Source organism: Aethalodelphis obliquidens, unplaced genomic scaffold (assembly GCF_003676395.1).
Source record: "Aethalodelphis obliquidens isolate GAN/ISIS:26980383/991018 unplaced genomic scaffold, ASM367639v1 scaffold60, whole genome shotgun sequence".
Taxonomy (NCBI): Eukaryota; Metazoa; Chordata; class Mammalia; order Artiodactyla; family Delphinidae; genus Aethalodelphis; species Aethalodelphis obliquidens.
Genome location: NW_020838004.1, coordinates 9,296,152 through 9,314,302, shown reverse-complemented (window position 1 = coordinate 9,314,302; position 18,151 = coordinate 9,296,152). Strand labels below are relative to the sequence as shown.

The window sequence follows — 18,151 nt, the reverse complement described above, 5'->3', positions numbered from 1 at the left end:
TGTCCAATGTGTAAGGATATCCTAAACAAAGTTGTGGAAGATGCTTATCATACTTTAATATGAGCTCCAACACAGATCATACAGCATCATTTACAGTTGAACAAGACTTTATTGCAATAAGTTGAAGAGGCTTTTAGTTTAAAAAACTCTTGTTTCAGATACGCAAGTAGGCCTGTTAGGATTTATAATGAGAAACCCATGTGGGCTTCCATAATTTTCCCAAACTACTAAATTTTGACTAAAAACAAAAAAGAAAAAAGACATAAAAACACTGCAGAAAGCTCATATAGAAACCAGGACCATGAACTCACAGGTGCAGAGCCCTTCTGAGCAGCACACAGCTAATTATTTGGTCTTGCTTAGGGATTATATGCTTAGTTCCTCTTCTTTACATTCTTTGGGAATGGGAAAAATACCAGTTAAACCTAACTACCATGTGGTTCTTCCACTGAGTGTTACAAAGTTATGATGGTAGTAAAGTTGTTTCTATTTCTCTTGAGATAATAGTTGTGTTTTATTGAAAAAAAAAAAAAGTTTTTTTCTAGTCCCACATACATTTACAACATTGAGTATCTTCTGTGTGGCATAATATTTCCCTAGAAGAAAATTAAAATCTAAAGGAAACCTATGCCTTAGTTGGAAAGCAGAAATTCGTTTCACTAATTAGACACTCTCTATTTTGTATTTTCAGCATCTTCCTCTACACTGACTCCCTTCTTTCTACTACCAAATAACACTATGTTTCACTATCACGTCATGTCAGCAAAACTCTGTTAAACATCCTCATTACTGTTACGGTCAAAATCATAACCCACTATAATATCTTATACTTAAATGCCTTCAATTCTGATTTCTGTCTCGATCTTTACTAAAATTGATTTTTAAAAGACTCAAAATCCTAAGGTCTTTTCTGAGTGTTACAACATTTGACATGAATGACAGTTCCTACCTTAAAATTCTGAATATCAGTTCTATTTTACTCTATTTTATTGGTTTCTGCTGCACCTCTCAGATCATTCTTTTCTTATCTTCTTTACTAACTCCTTTCTTTCTATCTTTCACTATCTATCAGAGAAATGTGTATAATCCTAAAGGTTAATCCTTAGTCCTGTTTTCTTCCTAATATAATTTCTCTTGATGAACCATCCCTATGGTTTCATTCAATATGTTCTGTTCCTGCCTGCCTTTCCTGAGGGTTAACTAATATTTTTCAATGTTGGGTATTTTCTTCTGAAAATCAGAATAAAACTAGCTCATCTGAAATCACTTTATTCTGCCAGAAACTGGTTCCTCTTCTCTGTGTGACTTTATTATTGCTCAATTGAATTGATCAAAGCTCAGAATTTTGATATTTTAACTCCTCCATATTTTTTACATTTCCACCCCTTTCTATTCAGCCATTTGCAAATTCTCATTCATTTTGGAGCATCCTACAGATATCTATCATATCCAATACATCAGGGCCTTCAAATCCTTTTTACCTAGGTTATCAAAATGACCTCTTAATTTGGCTTTTCCTACAGAGTTGTCTGCATACACATTTCCAGAGCAACGCCCTGATTCTCTCTGCCCTTTATGTACTTAAAGGGTAAGTTACAAACTTCTGTTTAATTATGGTAAAATATCAGGGATTTATGCAGGGGCAATATGGTCATAATTGTGTTTTATATCATTTCAGAAAACAATACAGAGGTATTTTAGTGGGGCTCGGGTAGGGTGGAGAAGGGAGATGTTAAGGATGGGCAGGAGTTCCAAGTAGGCAATTTTTCTTGTAGGTCAAGGGGAGATACTCATTATGGGCTCCTTGACTTCTAGAACAATGCCCGAGAGAGTAGAGATTGAGTAAATGCTCTATGAGTAAAACAACTACAGATATGCTGAACAAAAACTGTATGGTTAAGTACAGTGTAGAGTAGAACAAGGTAGATTATAAGTATGAAATTTGAAGTTAGATATGAATTGGAGCTGCTGTTCTATTTTTTACTAGCTGTGTGACTTTGGGAGAATAACTTGACATTCCTGAGCTTCACTTTTTTTCATTTATAAATTAGGTCAAAAATAGAACTTCCCTCATAAGGTTGATAGGAAGATGAAAGAGGGTGATAATGCATTAAATGCATTTAACAGTTTGCCTGGCTTTTAAGCGTTCAATAGCTATTGCTGCTTATTCCTGTGTTAGTGTTATTAAATTTATGTACATACATACAGACAGACATATACATACATACATATACAAATCTATACATCCACATCTCTATTTGTCTATGTATCTATCCATCCATCTATTGTTATACATGAAGAGTAGCCATGTGTGGAAATGGCAATGAGGTTACGAGAACGCTAGACTGTGTAATACATATTCACTTGGACTTGTCCCTCAATAAAAGATTTTTTGGAGTGAAATAAATTTAGAAAAGACTCATATCTGCCCCTTTGTTTATGCTTCTTGTTGTATATTAGTATCTCTCTATTCTTCAGGACTATAGAATGTCCTGAGATGGAACTGCTATTTTATCAAGTAAAAGCGGCACTAGTAGTGAGATTTAAATTCCATTGTACTTTCATGCCATGGATTTTTTGTGCTGGGAAAAGATCTCTGAAGACACTCTGCTAAGGATTAGGGAACAATGAATTAGGTAAATGGGCTTGGGCATTAAGGGTCAGAGGATTTATATGCTCCCTGAACCTGGTCTTTCTGGGTTACTTCACACAATGTGAGTGAATAACTGCCTTTCTGAATTTCTAAAAACTAGAAGCAGAGCACTGAGATCACTGAGAGGAGCTCTTGTACCCGACGTCAAGCCATTTCACTGTATCTCTCACATGTGGCCAGAGTTATTCATGATTTCCATAAATAATGAAAATATGTGTTTGGATGAACTTTAATAAACACAACTCTTGCAAATTTTTAAATAAAATTAAGAATTAATTATTTGAGGACAATCGGCCACAGATTTCCACTTTGATTCACTCATAACTTTCCTTTAAAGCATAAAATTATATATTTTTAGATTTTTTTTGATGTGGACCATTTTTAAAGTCTTTATCAAATTTGTTACAATATTGCTTCTGTTTTATGTTTTGGATTTTTGGCCACAAAGCATGTAGGATCTTAGCTCCCTGACCAGGGATCGAACCTGCACCCCCTGCATTGGAAGACAAAGGCTCAACCACTGGTCCCCCAGGGAAGTGCCTATGGATCACCATAAGCAGAGGGTGGTGTAGTCGGCAGGATGTGAAACTATTTTTAATTAAAATTTTTTTCTGTGATCTCAGTCAAAGAATTCATACTATAGTTTGTCAAGGGGTCATATGGTACCATACCCAAGGGGTATATGGTACAGACACCATATCTATTATGATCAGAATAATTGTCATTTTAAAGGAAAACTTAAACCGTATTCTTTGAGTAATGGTTTTATAAAAGTAAAACAGTGTTACTTTGTTTATAGAAGACAAAATTACAAACTAATAACTTCTCCTGTAATAAAATCAGATAATTTTATAATTAGTAAAATCATCCATGCCAGAGTGACTCATTCAGGTTAATATTCAAATAATTTAATAAATTTATTATGAACTAAACTTCATAGACTAATGGGATAAAGCTTCGAATATACTGTAGAGTTAGTAACTATTCAAATAATTTCATTAGATGTTAAATGCTAGTAAAATGTGATTTTAAAGTCTAGGATCAATTTTACTTTAGGGGAAAAAGTTAAGAAAAAACTAGAGAAATAATTTTTGAGTTTTATATGAAAATGAAAGGTTGATTTAAACTGCTTAAATACAAAGTCTACAAAACTCATATAATCTCTCAAAGAGTTAAGGGGGTTATTTTAATCAACTGCTTCAAGGAAAACTAATGGAATATTCTGGATCTACATCATGTTAAATGCCCTGAAAAGCAATATATTTGAATTTAGATATGAACTATCAATTTACTGGATGGCATATAAAGATCTTTTTGAAGCAAGAGACAGCATAAGGAGATTTTATTCTTGATTCATTTTATGTTTGACTTGCTGGTATGAATTATTTCTAAAAATCCAAACTTTGGAGAAACTGTTATGAGCCTTAGCTTTCTGAAGGATGTTTGAGAAGTGTGTAGTGTCACATTATCAATTCAAAATTCTCATCAGCATGGTAATAAGCTAATAGAGTGACAAAGTTTTTTATGGTGTATTCTTGCTTGTCACTGAAGAAAAATCACTATACTAGGTGAGGAAATTATACTCATGATGAACATAAGCTACAGGAGTAAAATACACTCTGTCAAAAATAATCTTATTGATAATCAGTAACAATCATTACTAGCAATAATACTCCAACTTTGTGTTTATTTATGTCTTTCTGAACTTAAAAATCAGTTCACAGACATGACTTCTCCACCTCATTAATTTTTACTACACCCTTATGAGATATATATTTATTAATGCTAATGTATATTATTAACATTAACTAAGCTGAGCCATGTTTATAAATATTCATTTAGGAAGAGCTTAAATTGAAAGATCCTCATGGGTAGACATTTATACATGTGAGAGGTGGGTTAAAAGGAGCAGCAGCTGCTCAAATCCATTAGCTGCTCAAATCAAAATTTAAAAAAAAAAAAGATTTTTAAATGAACAAAGTGAATAGCTTCATGATTAAATTCTAGTTACATTTTAAAATTTGGTTTGGTTTTAAGTCAGGCTAATTAAACGTGCTATTGAGTTGATGTAGAGATGTTAAAATCTCTATATAAAGCCTAAGGTGAGAAATTTCTATGAGAATTAAATGTCAAGAAAAAATTTTTTTCTCAAACAAACATCCTTTAAATGTTTGTATTTCTCCTTTTTCTCTGACTACTGGGAGTCCCAAGGAAATATTTGTGTCTTGACCATAATAATTATGAGACATATGGCTTATACTATCTTGACCTCTTATGGAGAAATGTACATTTTTCCTGGTGTTGTATTTACTAATTTACATATTTATCCTTTATGGTATATGATTTTATATGGCAAGTCAAATAAATCATCTTTGGAATGAGGTTAACGTCAAATATATTAGTAAATTACAATAATTATTATATAAATATACACTTGATATGTTGAGTGACAAGTGAATAGGAACAAAACTTTAAAGAAACTAAATTTGTTTTACACTTAGTATACATTAGATATGTCCTTTATTATTGCTACATCAGCAGGTAAAAGTGCCAACACTCATTTCCTAATCACCATTCTCTTCAAAAGCCAGGATCTACGATGATAGTTTCAGTTTTTGATAACAGCCACAGTCATCCATGTCCTGTCTCAAGATTATTTAGAAAATGTAGTTTTCCAGGTCCTAACTATAGATTGTCTAATAAATTTTTTAAATTAAGAGAAAAAGGTATAATAAAAGAGAAAATATGGACTTCCCTGGTGGCGCAGTGGTTGAGAATCTGCCTGCCAGTGCAGGGGACACGGGTTCGAGCCCTGGTCTTGGAAGATCCCACATGCTGCGGAGCAACTAGAAACGTGAGTCACCACTACTGAGCCTGCGCGTCTGGAGCCTGAGCGTCTGGAGCCTGTGCTCCACAACAAGAGAGGCCGCGATAGTGAGAGGCCCGCGCACCGCGATGAAGAGTGGCCCCCGCTCGCCGCAACTAGAGAAAGCCCGCGCACAGAAATGAAGACCCAACACAGCCAAAAATAAAAAATAAATACATTTATTAAAAATAAAAGAGAAAATATGGTAAGAAAAAAAAAATTACATACCAAAAGTACTATAAATCCCCAAATTCTAGATCTAGAAGGAGACTTAATGTGTCTTAAGCTCTTAAATTTCCATAAGGAAAATTAAGCAAGTGATTTATTAACTAATTTAAACAATGAGAATAAATGCAGAATGATTATATACTTATTTTTTATCCCAGTATTTATTTTTGTTTTACACATAGGTATTAATATATTGATTATAAAATGATGGTTGATGAAGCAAACATAAAAAGATTTTTTTGAAACATTACAATATAATTATTGTTTGAGAAAGGAATTAAAACAAAATGGGTATGCCATAAAATGAATATAATACATATTTATATAAGGAAAAGACTGAGTACTATTAGAGTTAAATAAGAGGTGTCATCTGTAAAATGTGTTTACATTTAACAGCATAATACTTCATAGGTTGGTTATGAGGATGAAATGAGTTAACATATTTTAAAACACTTAGAACGTTGTCTGCCATAGAAGTAAGCATTAAATAAATATAAACTACTTATATGAACTTGAGACCCTAAAAGTTTTTGTTTTTAAAAATCTTTTTTTTACTAAACTGGTTTGGCAATAATGTCATCCTCCTCAGCACCAGAACTTATTTGGATCAATCTTATATGCACCTCTAACACCTAGATTTTAGTCTCTATAAATAACATTATGCATTACGGTCAACGAAATGTAGCTGAATCTACATGGGGGGTGGACACAAGATCAAGATGTTATTGGAGGAAAGCTAGAATATTTTAAAATATATTTCTGGTTAATAAGAGGACAAAGAAGCTAACATTCAGGGATTCCCAATAGTCAAATTGTGACAATTTATATATGTATATGAATAAGGTAAATCTGCAAAATCTCATGCAACTTTAATGATACTCAAAATTGGAACGTTTAATATGATGCATGTGTGTATATAATATATATAATTTCATACAAAAGGAAGATAATTCTAGTAGGATATATTTATATTTTATTACTTTTAATAAGTATGGAATTGTTAGTATATGAATATCTTGATTCTTCATTTAAATATGTACCTATTTATAAAATATAGATCAGTACTTTTTTCTATGAATATAATCAGGGAAGACACATTTAATGCCTATTTAACATTGTCCAATTAAGTCTTAAAATCACATTATTTTAGGCAAATATGTCATATTTCAAAAGGTGAAAACCTATGTAAAAGCTATAGATTTAAAGTATTATTATTATTATTTAAAGTATTATTATTTAAAGTATTATTTATATAACAAAAATAATGTTCAAATTATAAAAGAGGTCAAGTCTGTTAACAGTCTCACTTTGAAAGGAGCAACCTGAATTCAATTGGTTGATAACTCAGAAACTACTCTGGATTAGGTAATATGATCCTCCTTTCTATTTGATTTTAGATCACAATTGCACTACACAATGTAGAAAACCATAGCTGATAAAATTATTGTGTAATACATGATAAAATTAAGATATAAAGGTAAAAATATTTATATAATAAAATAACTGTAAACTGAGTTCATAAGTTTGTAATCATTTTGGTAATTTGTAATTTTGTCTAATTATATAACATTTAAAACATTGAACAGACTTGTATTAGATTTAAATATTTAATTTAATCTCTTTTAATAATTATCTAAACTTACTAAATATACTTGTTTTGAAATATTAGTTATGTAATACATATTTAAATTTTTGCATAAATAGTGGCTGATGGATATAGATAGTTAATGATTTCAGCTTCAAAATGTATAAAAAGTAATCAGAGTTCCTGTAGCCACAAAAGTCCTTTAGACATTCTATGAACAACAAATAGTGAGTTCATTCTCTATCTCGGAGGCTGGTCATAGAAAATCATGATGTAAAGGAAAGTTGCCACCAAGTTTGTAGTCTTGCTTTACATTTGTATGCTCTCACTTCCTTTCAGAAGCCCCTTCTTTTCTTTCTCCCCAGCATCCTACCTCATTTTCTCCCCCTAATCATAAAAATACCCTGATTCCTAGAGCATGGGTGACTCCTAGCACCCATGCTCGCACCCAGGTATACTAGAAAGCAAATTGATTGTCTTCATCCTATCTTCTCTATCACCTGTATTTGCATTTTTTTCCCAAATATCACCTGGCAAAAAATAAAACTAAGCCTAACAGACTTAATTTTTATATCATCAACACAGACATAATGGAATCTAGGGGAGCAATTTTGAGGCAGAAGTGGCCTTCCCTATGTAAGTGACTGACTGCTTCAACCAGGCATCTTACAGGCTCTTATGCATACGTATGGCCTCCAGAACACAGCAGTGAGTCAGGTGGGGTGGGGTTGGGGTAAGGCAGAGTAATAAGACACTACCAATGATTGAATATGTCTGTCTACCCATACATTTAAGTTAAAAATAAAGCAAATATTGCTCTAAATTAAGTTCAGGACAGCTTGATGTGGAATAGATAAGATAATTAAGTAGGTAGGTAGGTTGATTGAGAGATAAAGCTTCCCTTGCCTAGTCATTGAACTGTAAATGCTGGTGCCAACTTGCTCACGGTAGGTGGAATTGACTATTTGATAGCTGTGACAGGTCTTTGCAAAAATCTAGAAAGGCACAATCATATAGACATCTAGGATCTTTCAGTAAATAGATTTCTGTTCTGAATAATACAGAAAACTTTGCATATTTTGCCACCACTGTTGATTTGGGAGAAAAACAACTGATCTACAGGCTATTGAGAATTAGCGTACTTGTGTTAGAGAGTATAGACCAAAGAGAAAGGTATAAGCCACTAATACTAGTACATCGTGTTTTCTGGATTTGCTGTATCTGTCTTGAAAAGACTGCTCTATTGAAGAGAGGAGCAATTAGGAGGGTTGTTTATTTGGTTTATTAGGATTTTTTCAATGTACATACTGAAAAGTATTAGGTTCTGTGATACACCACATAATATTTTCAAAAACAAAAGGAGTATAATTAGGTCCCTATCTTGGTATATTTGGTGTATGTAAAGTACCAGGCTAAACTCCTTAGCCAATTATACTTTAAAAGATAATATTTTGATTTTTCTAATACCTAACTCGATGTTCTCGAAACTGAATCCATTATCATTCCTTTATTCTTTCCTTTTCTCCTTCACACTCCTTTAATAGGGTGTCTGGGTTTGGGGTTAATTAGACATAATACATGAAGATTATACAGACAAAAATCAATTATTCCATTCTTCAGGGTGTAATTTTAACTTAAAAATTCTTTTTGTGACAAATTACATAGCCATTATAGTTACATATGAATTATTAGCACAAAGTTCACTGGCCCTTCTATTTCTTAGAGATTATAATCCTCAAGAATTTAATTCAAGTAGGATTACTTACTAAGAAATGATCTCACCCAGTAGCCTATCCTTAATTTGGTGTAAGACCCCATCATAAATGAAATGATTTCAAGAGTTTTAAGAAATCTCTACAGTTAGTTAATTAGATATATGATCTATTTTTTTTAAATGTATATATTCTAGTATACATGAATGATTACATGTGGTGTCTTTTTTCTAATAAAAAAACCTGGGACACTTGGGAGGGAAGTTATAATCAGAATCTGAGAGATTAGCATTTCAGAGGCATTTCTTTGGTTACCTGACTACAAGCAGAATTTTTAGTGTATGCTATCTTATGTACAGAAGAATCTATAGCAAATAGTGACTATAATAGACAGTGGAAGAATAAAAGCAGTTAAGTGTATATTTTAAAGCAGAGAGAAAAACTTAAAAATCTATTTCTTACTAGATTTCAAAGGATATTTCAATTCTAAAACTTTATCTGCTTTTATGAACAGAATTTTTAACCTCCCCAGACTACTATTTATGTGAAGAGGGCAAACATTTCAGGGAATTTGAAAATATCTCAGGAAGAAACACATTGTTTTCATACTTCTAATCGTTACCAGTTTATACCATGATTTTAAAAGTTGAAGTCATAAGCTATTGCCTCACTAAACTTTAAAGTTTTATATATATGTATATGTATATATATTTACACAAACACACTATATATATGTATATGTGGAAAGAGCAATACTTTACTCACAGGCAAACTGAAGTACAGCTTCTCTACTAAGAATACTTCCAAACGTGTTGGCTGCCAAACACTGATAATGGCCAGAATCCTTTGCTTCACTTGGATTGCTTATAATGAAGGCCCCATCTATCAAACTGTAGCGATAATCACTTTCCAAATCTATTTCTGTTCCATTTCGAAGCCATCTTAGGAAAAATCAGAAGACAAGTACATAAAAATTACTTGAGACATTATAATACTCCCAGGGAGTGTCAGAATCTCATTGAAAGGAATTTTTAAGACTTAAGAAAAATGATTAACATTGAATTTCTACCTGTAATTGGGAACTGGGCTGCCACGAGCTTCACAATTCAGTGCTAGTTTCTTTTCATCAGAATCCGTCGGGAAAATTATATCATCTGGTTCTTGCACAAACACTGGCCCGTAGTCTACACTTTCTGTAAGAACCAAAAGGAAACGAAATTTCTCGAAATATTTTTTCTCCACTATGTTCCTACTCAAAATTCTTGCACTTTCCTCATAATAAACAGGCATATTACCAAAGACAGGTATAGCTAGCAAATTACATTGTTTTAGAAAATTGCAGAGACCTAAATGGATTTTTTCTGTCATTGACCAAGACTGCTTTTAAAAATATGATATATGAAATGAAAAAACACATCTCAAACATAGATGTTGTACATTTTAAAATATATATCTTTGAATTCACCAAAAGAGGAGCTAAGGAGAATAACATTAAACAAAAACATTATTTTAAAATACCCAAATTTTGTAAAAGTCTTAGAATGTTAAAAATAATATTTGATAAAGGAAAATCATGAACTAATATAGTGTTACTACTTGGGTACTACAGACATGAAAATGTTCGTCCTCATGCATTTTTCACATATTCCTTTCTTCACTCATTCAATCAAGGACTTTTAGTGCTTAATGATGCTGGATTGTAAGGGGAAAATGATGTAATGCAAGTACACACATTCTCATGGAATAAATGAGACATGTCCTCAAAATAAGTCAAATAATTGAATAAAGATGACAAAACTATATACAATTAAATGTTTACCAGCTGGTAGATAAAGTGAATAAGGAAATCAGAAAAGAAGAGGCATAAAAAGGAAGGCAGCTTTTTCCTTAGCTACAACCAAAAAAAATTATATGAAAATAACTAAAATGTATTATTGTATACCAAATTGTATTGCTGTTACTTAAAGTTTTATTTTAAAAGAGGAAAATAAGTGATTTGATAAATAAATAACTTGAGTAAATTATTGTCAAAATATTATACTGCATGTTGTTGCATCATAATGAATTTTTTAAAATTCAGAAAAGCACATGAAACCTTGTCAAAATCTCAGTTAGAATTAAACTGCACAATCAAGTCATGAAAAAAGAATTCCTTCTGGTCTTTACTCATTAAAATACAATTATTTAAATTAATATTATAAATATCTATAATGCATAAGATTAACTTTTAATAAATATATCTTATATTTATATATATATTTTAAAATTCTTGAGCTTTAGAGTCAGACACTTGGGTTTAAATTCTAGTACCATCATTTTCTAGCCTTGAGCCAACTACTTTTACCCTTTGCTGCTTCATTTATTAATTGTGGATAACAGTGTCTCCTTACAATATTATTATGAGTATTATGAGTATCGATTTGTAAATACTTAGTATGTCACAAGTACTCAGTAAATTATAATTAATAAGAATAATAACTAAAGTTTACTTGTGTTATAATTACTGTATGTCAGACATTATACTGAATAATTTATATGCAATATATCATGTAACACTCATAACAGCAATGTGACTAGAATTAATTTCCTCGTTTTATTTTTATTTCTTTTATAGAGCAGTGATTTTTAATTTTTCTTTTTAGCAGTAGTGCCCTTTATTTTTTAATTAATTTTTATTGCAGTATTGTTGATTTACAATGTTATGTTAGTTTCAGGTGTACAGCAGAGTGAATCAGTTATACATATACATATATCCACTCTTTTTTAGATTTTTTTTCCCATATAAGCCATTACAGAATATTGAGTAGAATTCCCCGTGCTATATGGTAGGTATCTCTTAGTTATCTATTTAATTTTCCATTTTGTAGAAGACAAACTGAGGCTGAAATCAATTAAGTAAATTTGTATAGTAAATAAATGATAACTTTGGGACACAAATCCAGGGCTTTGGAATATAGAACCTGATTACCACTACCACTATTGCTACTACTACTATTACTATTATTTATAATAATAATTATTATACATTTAAACAACATTTACAAACACTTTCATATATTATTATTTAATTATCTGAGTTGAGTTTTATTATTATTTGTAATTCAAAGTTGAAAATGCTGAGGTTCTGAGAGGAGACTTCCACAAAATTAGCCACATAGTAAATAGTTGATTTTAACTAGGTTTCTATGGTTCCAAATCTTATATTCTGAAAATTGTCAAAACAGGACAAGAGAAATAAAGGCTTCCCAGACTGGGGAAAAGCAAAGAGTTAAGAACTGGTAAATCACAGACTGGAAAATAAGGGACTAGTCTGAAAAACATGTATTCTGACTGCCTGTGCTCTGTTAGATATCTTTGTTCATTGTCACTTCAAAAGCATCTTAGTGACTCAGTGAGCCCTCTTCCTCTCTCTCTCTCTCTCTCTCTCTCTCTGTCTCTCTCTCTCTCTCTCTGTCTCTGTCTCTCTCTCTCCTTCCTCTTTCTCTTGGTTTTCTCTTAGAAATAAAGTTCACTGTAAGGGGTGGAAGAGCCTGGGTCTCTGTAGAGCTTTCCAGTCCCCAGCAAAGAGTAATCAAAGATGATTCTATCTCTGAAGGGATTCGTTTTTAAAATTCCAAACCAACAAGGTATTATTATAGACAAACTCAGACAATTTGATACATACACCTGTAGTAGTAGACTCCATCTATTGATAAAAATGATGCATTGCAGGAGACCTTAAGATGGCAGAGGAGTAAGACGTGGAGATCACCTTCTTCCCTACAAATACATCAAAAATACATCTACATGTGGAACAACTACTACAGAACACCTACTGAATGCTGGCAAAAGACTGCAGACTTCCCAAAAGGCAAGAAAATCTCCACATACCTGGGTAGGGTAAAAGAAAAAAGAAAAAACAGAGACAAAATAAAAAGGATGGGACCTGCACCTCTAGGAGGGAGTTGTGAAGGAGGAAAAGTTTCCACATACTAGGAAGCCCCTTCACTGACAGAGACAGGGGGTGGGTGTGGGGGAAGCTTTGGAGCCACGGAGGATAGCGCAGCAAGAGGGGTGCAGAGGGCAAAGCAGAGAGATTCCCGCACAGAGGAATGGTGCTGACCAGCATTCACCAGCCTGAGAGGTTTGTCTGCTCACCCGCCAAGGTGAGTGGGGGCTGGGAGCTGAGGCTCGGGCTTTGGAGTTCAGACCCCAGGGAGAGGACTAGGGTTGGCTGTGTGAACACAGCCTGAAGGGGGCTAGTGCTCCACAGCTAGCCAGGAGGGAGTCCGGGAAAATCTCTGGACCTGCCTATGGGGCAAGAGACCATTGTTTCAGGGTGAGCAAGGAGAGGGGATTCCTTCCCTGTCTGCCCACAGAAGGCAGGGGACCACCTAAATGAGCGCCAGAGACAGGAGTGAGCCACGGCTATCAACTCAGACAACAGAGAAGGGCATGAAACGCTAATGCTGCTGCTGAAGCCACCAAGAATCCTGGGTGCAAGCACAGGTAACTAGCTACAACCTCCCAGGGGCCTGTGCAGCCCGCCATTGCCAGGGTCCTGTGACCCAGGGACAACTTCCCTGGGAGAACACATGGCATGCATCAGGCTGTTGCAATGTCACGCCAGCTTCTGCTGCTGCAGTCTCGCCCCACATTCTATTTTTAACTACCGTTCGCCTCCCTTCCCCTTGGCCTGAATTAGCAACAATGCCCTAATCAGCCTCTGCTTTAACAGGAACTGAAGCCTGGGGGCAAGCTACACGAGAGGTGGGGCAAAAAACAAATCTGAACCCCAGGGGCTGTGTGAACAAGGAAGAGAAAGGGAAATTTCTCCGTGCCTCAGGAGCAGCGGATTAAATCCCCACAATCAACTTGGTATACCCTGCATCTGTGGAATACCTGAATAGACAACAAATCAACCCAGAATTGAAGCGGTGGACTTTGGGAGCAACTGTAGACTTGGGGGTTGCTGTCTGTGACTGACTTATTTCTGATTTTTATGTTTATCTTAGTATAGATTTTAGTGCTTGTTATCGTTGGTGGATTTGTGCTTTGGTTTGGTTGCTCTCTTCTTTTTTTCTTATTTTCTATTTTTTTATTTTAATTATTTTTAAATTTTAATTATTTAATTTTATTTTTCTTTCATTTTTTCTCACTTTTCTTCTGAGCTGTGTATCTGATAGGGTTTTGGTGCTCTGGCATGGTGTCAAGCCTGAGCCTCTGAGGTGGGAGAGCTGACTTCAGAACATTGGACCAACAGAGACCTCCCAGCCCAACATAATATAAATTGATGAGAGCTCTCCCAGAGATTTCTGTCTCAACACTAAGACCCAGCTCCACCCAAAGGCCAGCAAGCTCCAGTGCTGGATGCCCCATGCCAAACAGCTAGCAAGACAGGAACACAACCCCATCCATTAGAATAAAGGCTGCCTAAAGTCATACTGAGTTCACAGACACCCCAAAACACACCCCCAAATGCAGCCCTGCCCACAGAAAGACAAGATCCAGCTCCACCTACCAGAACACAGGCACAAATCCCCTCCATGAGGAAGCCTACACAAACCACTGAACCAACCTTACCCACTGGGGCAGACACCAAAAACAATGGGAACTAAGAACGTGCAGCCTGCAAAAAGGATACCACAAACACAGTAAGTTAAACAAAATGAGAAGACACAGAAATATATAGCAGATCAAGGAACAAGGTAAAAACACACCAAAGCAAACAACTGAAGAGGAAATAGGGAGTCTACCAGAAAAATAAATCAGAGTAATGATAGAAAAGATGATCCAAAATCTTGGAAATAGAATGGAGAAAATACAAGAAACGTTTAACAAGACATAGAAGAGCTAAAGAGCAAAGAAACAATGATGAACAACACAATGAATGAAATTAAAAATTCTCTAGAAGGAATCAATAGCAGAATAACTGAGGCAGAAGAATGGATAAGTGACCTGGAAGATAAGGAAATAACTACCACAGAGCAGAATAAAGAAAAAAGAATGAAAAGAATTGAAGCAGTCTCAAAGACTTCTGGGACAACATTACATGCACCAACATTTGAATTATAGGGATCCCAGAAAAGAAGTGAAAAAGAAATGGTCTGAAAAAATATTTGAAGAGATTATAGTTAAAAACTTCCCTAACATGGGAAAGGAAATAGTCAGTCAAGTCCAGGAAGCACAGAGAGTCCCACACAGGGTAAATCCAAGGAAAAACACACCAAGACACATATTAATCAAACTATCAAAAATTAAATACAAAGAAAAAATATTAAAAGCAGCAAGGGAAAAACAAACAAACAAGGGAATCCTCATATGGTTAACAGCTGATCTTTCAGCAGAAACTCTGCAAGCCAGAAAAGAGTGGCAGGACATATTTAAAGTAATGAAGGGGAAAAACCTACAACCAAGATTACTCTACCCAGCAAGGATCTCATTCGGATTTGATGCAGAAATTAAAACCTTTACAGACAAGCAAAAGTTAAGAGAATTCAGCAACACCAAACGAACTTTACAACAAATGCTAAAGGAACTTATCTAGGCAGGAAACACAAGAGAAGGAAAAGACCCACAATAATAAACCAAAACAATTAAGAAAAGGGTAACAGGAACATAAATATTGATAATTACCTTAAATGTAAATGGATTAAATGCTCCAACCAAAAGACACAGACTGGCTGAATGAATACATAAACAAGACCCATATATATGCTGTCTACAAGAGACCAATTTCAGACCTAGGGACACATACAGACTGAAAGTGAGGGGGTGGAAAAAGATATTCCCTGCAAATGGAAATCAAAAGAAAGCTGGAATAGCAATTCTCATAACAGAGAAAATAGACTTTAAAACAAAGACTGTTAGAAGAGACAAAGAAGGACACTACATAATGATCAAGGGATCAATCCAAAAAGAAGATATAACAATAACAATTATAAATATTTATGCACCCAACATAGGAGCACCTCAATACATAAGGCAAATGCTAACAGCCATAAAAGGGGAAATCAACAGTAACACAATCATAGTAGGGGACTTACCCCGCTTTCACCAATGGACCGATCATCCAAAATGAAAATAAATAAGGAAACACAAGCTTTAAATGACACATTAAACAAGATGGACTTAATTGATATTTATAGTACATTCCATCCAAAAACAACAGAATACATTTTCTTCTCAAGTGATCATGGAACATTCTCCAGGATAGATCATATCTTGGGTCACAAATCAAGCTTTGGTAAATTTAAGAAAATTGAAATTGTATCAAGTATCTTTTCCAACAACAATGCTATGAGACTAGATATCAATTACAGGAAAAAACTGTAAAAAATACAAACACATGGAGGCTAAAAAATACACTACTAAATAACCAAGAGATCATTGAAGAAGCCAAAGAGGGAATAAAGATATACCTAGAAACAAATGACAATGAAAACATGATGACCCATAACCCATGGGATGCAGGAAAAGCAGTTCTAAGAGGGAAGTTTATAGCAATACAATCCTACCTCAAGAAACAAGAAACATGTCAAATAAACAACCTAACCTTACACCTAAAGCAATTAGAGAAAGAAGAAGAAGAAGAACAACAACAACAACAAAAAAAAAAAACAGAGTTAGCAGAAAGAAAGAAATCATAAAGATCAGATTAGAAATAAATAAAAAAGAAATGAAGGAAACAAGAGCAAATTTCAATAAAACTAAAAGCTGGTTATTTAAGAAAATAAACAAAATTGATAAACCACTAGCCAGACTCATCAAGAGAAAATGGGTGAAGACTCAAATCAACAGAATTAGAAATGAAAAAAGGAGAAGTAACAACTGACACTGCAGAAATGCAAAGAATCATGAGAGACTACTACATGCAACTATATGCCAATAAAATGGACAACCTGGAAGAAATTGACAAATTCTTAGAAAAGCACAATCTTCTGAGACTGAACAAGGAAAAAAGAGAAAATATAAACAGACAAATCACAAGCACTGAAATTGAAACTGTGATTAAAAATCATCCAACAAACAAAAGCCCAGGACCAGATGGCTTCACAGGTGAATTCTATCAAACATTTAGAGAAGAGCAAGCACCTATCCTTCTCAAACTCTTCCAAAATATAGCAGAGGGAGGAACACTCCCAACTCATTCTACAAGACCATCATTACCCTGATACCAAAACCAGACAAAGATGTCATAAAAAAAAGAAAACTACAGACCAATATCACTGATGAACATAGATGCAAAAATCCTCAACAAAATACTAGCAAGCATAATCCAACAGCACATTAAAAGGATTACACACCATGATCAAGTGGGGTTTATCCCAGGAACTCAAGGATTCTTCAATATATTCAGATCAATCAATGTAATACACCATATTAACAAACTGAAGTATAAAAACTGTATGATCATCTCAGTAGATGCAGAAAAAGCTTTTGACAAATTCAACACCCATTTATGATAAAAACTCCCAGAAGTAGGGATAGACGTAGCTTACCTCAACATAATAAAGGCCATATATGACAAACACACAGCCAACATTGTTCTCAGTGGTGAAAAACTGAAAGCATTTCCTCTAAAATCAGGAACAAGACAAGGATGCTCACTCTCACCACTATTATTTAACATAGTTTGGGAAGTTTTAAACACAGCAATTAGAGTAGAAAAAGTTGATTTGAAAATGTTGAACCATCCTGTGTCCCTGGGATAAATGTGACTTGATCATGGTGTATGATCCCTGTTAGATATTATCGTATTCAGTTTGCTAATATTTTGTTGAGTATTTTTGTAGGTATATTCATCAAACATATTGGCCTATAATTTTCTTTTTTTGTAATGTTATTATTGGGTCTTGGTATCAGGGTTGTTGTAACCTCATATGACGAATTTTGGAGTGTTCCATCCTCTTCAGCTTTGGGAATAGTTTGAGAAGGATAGGTATTAGTTCCTCTTTATGTGTCTTGTAGAATTCCCCTGTGAAACCATCCAGTCCTTGATGGTCTTTGTTTGCTGGGAGTTTTTAAATTACAAATTCAGTTTCAATGTTAGTGATCAGTCTGTTCAAATAGTCTGATTTTCTTGATTCCATCTTGGCAGTTTGTATCTTTCTAAAACTTTGTTCATT

General features: G+C 34.1%; 1 protein-coding gene across 1 annotated transcript in view; it reads right to left on the bottom strand.

Moving 5' to 3' along the window:
• The window catches only part of CNTN5 (contactin 5), a 514,136-nt gene that overhangs the window by 482,567 nt on the left and 13,418 nt on the right, over positions 1 to 18,151 (bottom strand). The window contains exons 2-3 of the mRNA XM_027087760.1: positions 10,114 to 10,237; positions 9,810 to 9,985 (exon numbers count right to left, since the gene is read on the bottom strand). The gene's annotated coding sequence lies outside the window, so the exon portion shown is untranslated. The remainder of the gene's footprint in view (positions 1 to 9,809; positions 9,986 to 10,113; positions 10,238 to 18,151) is intronic.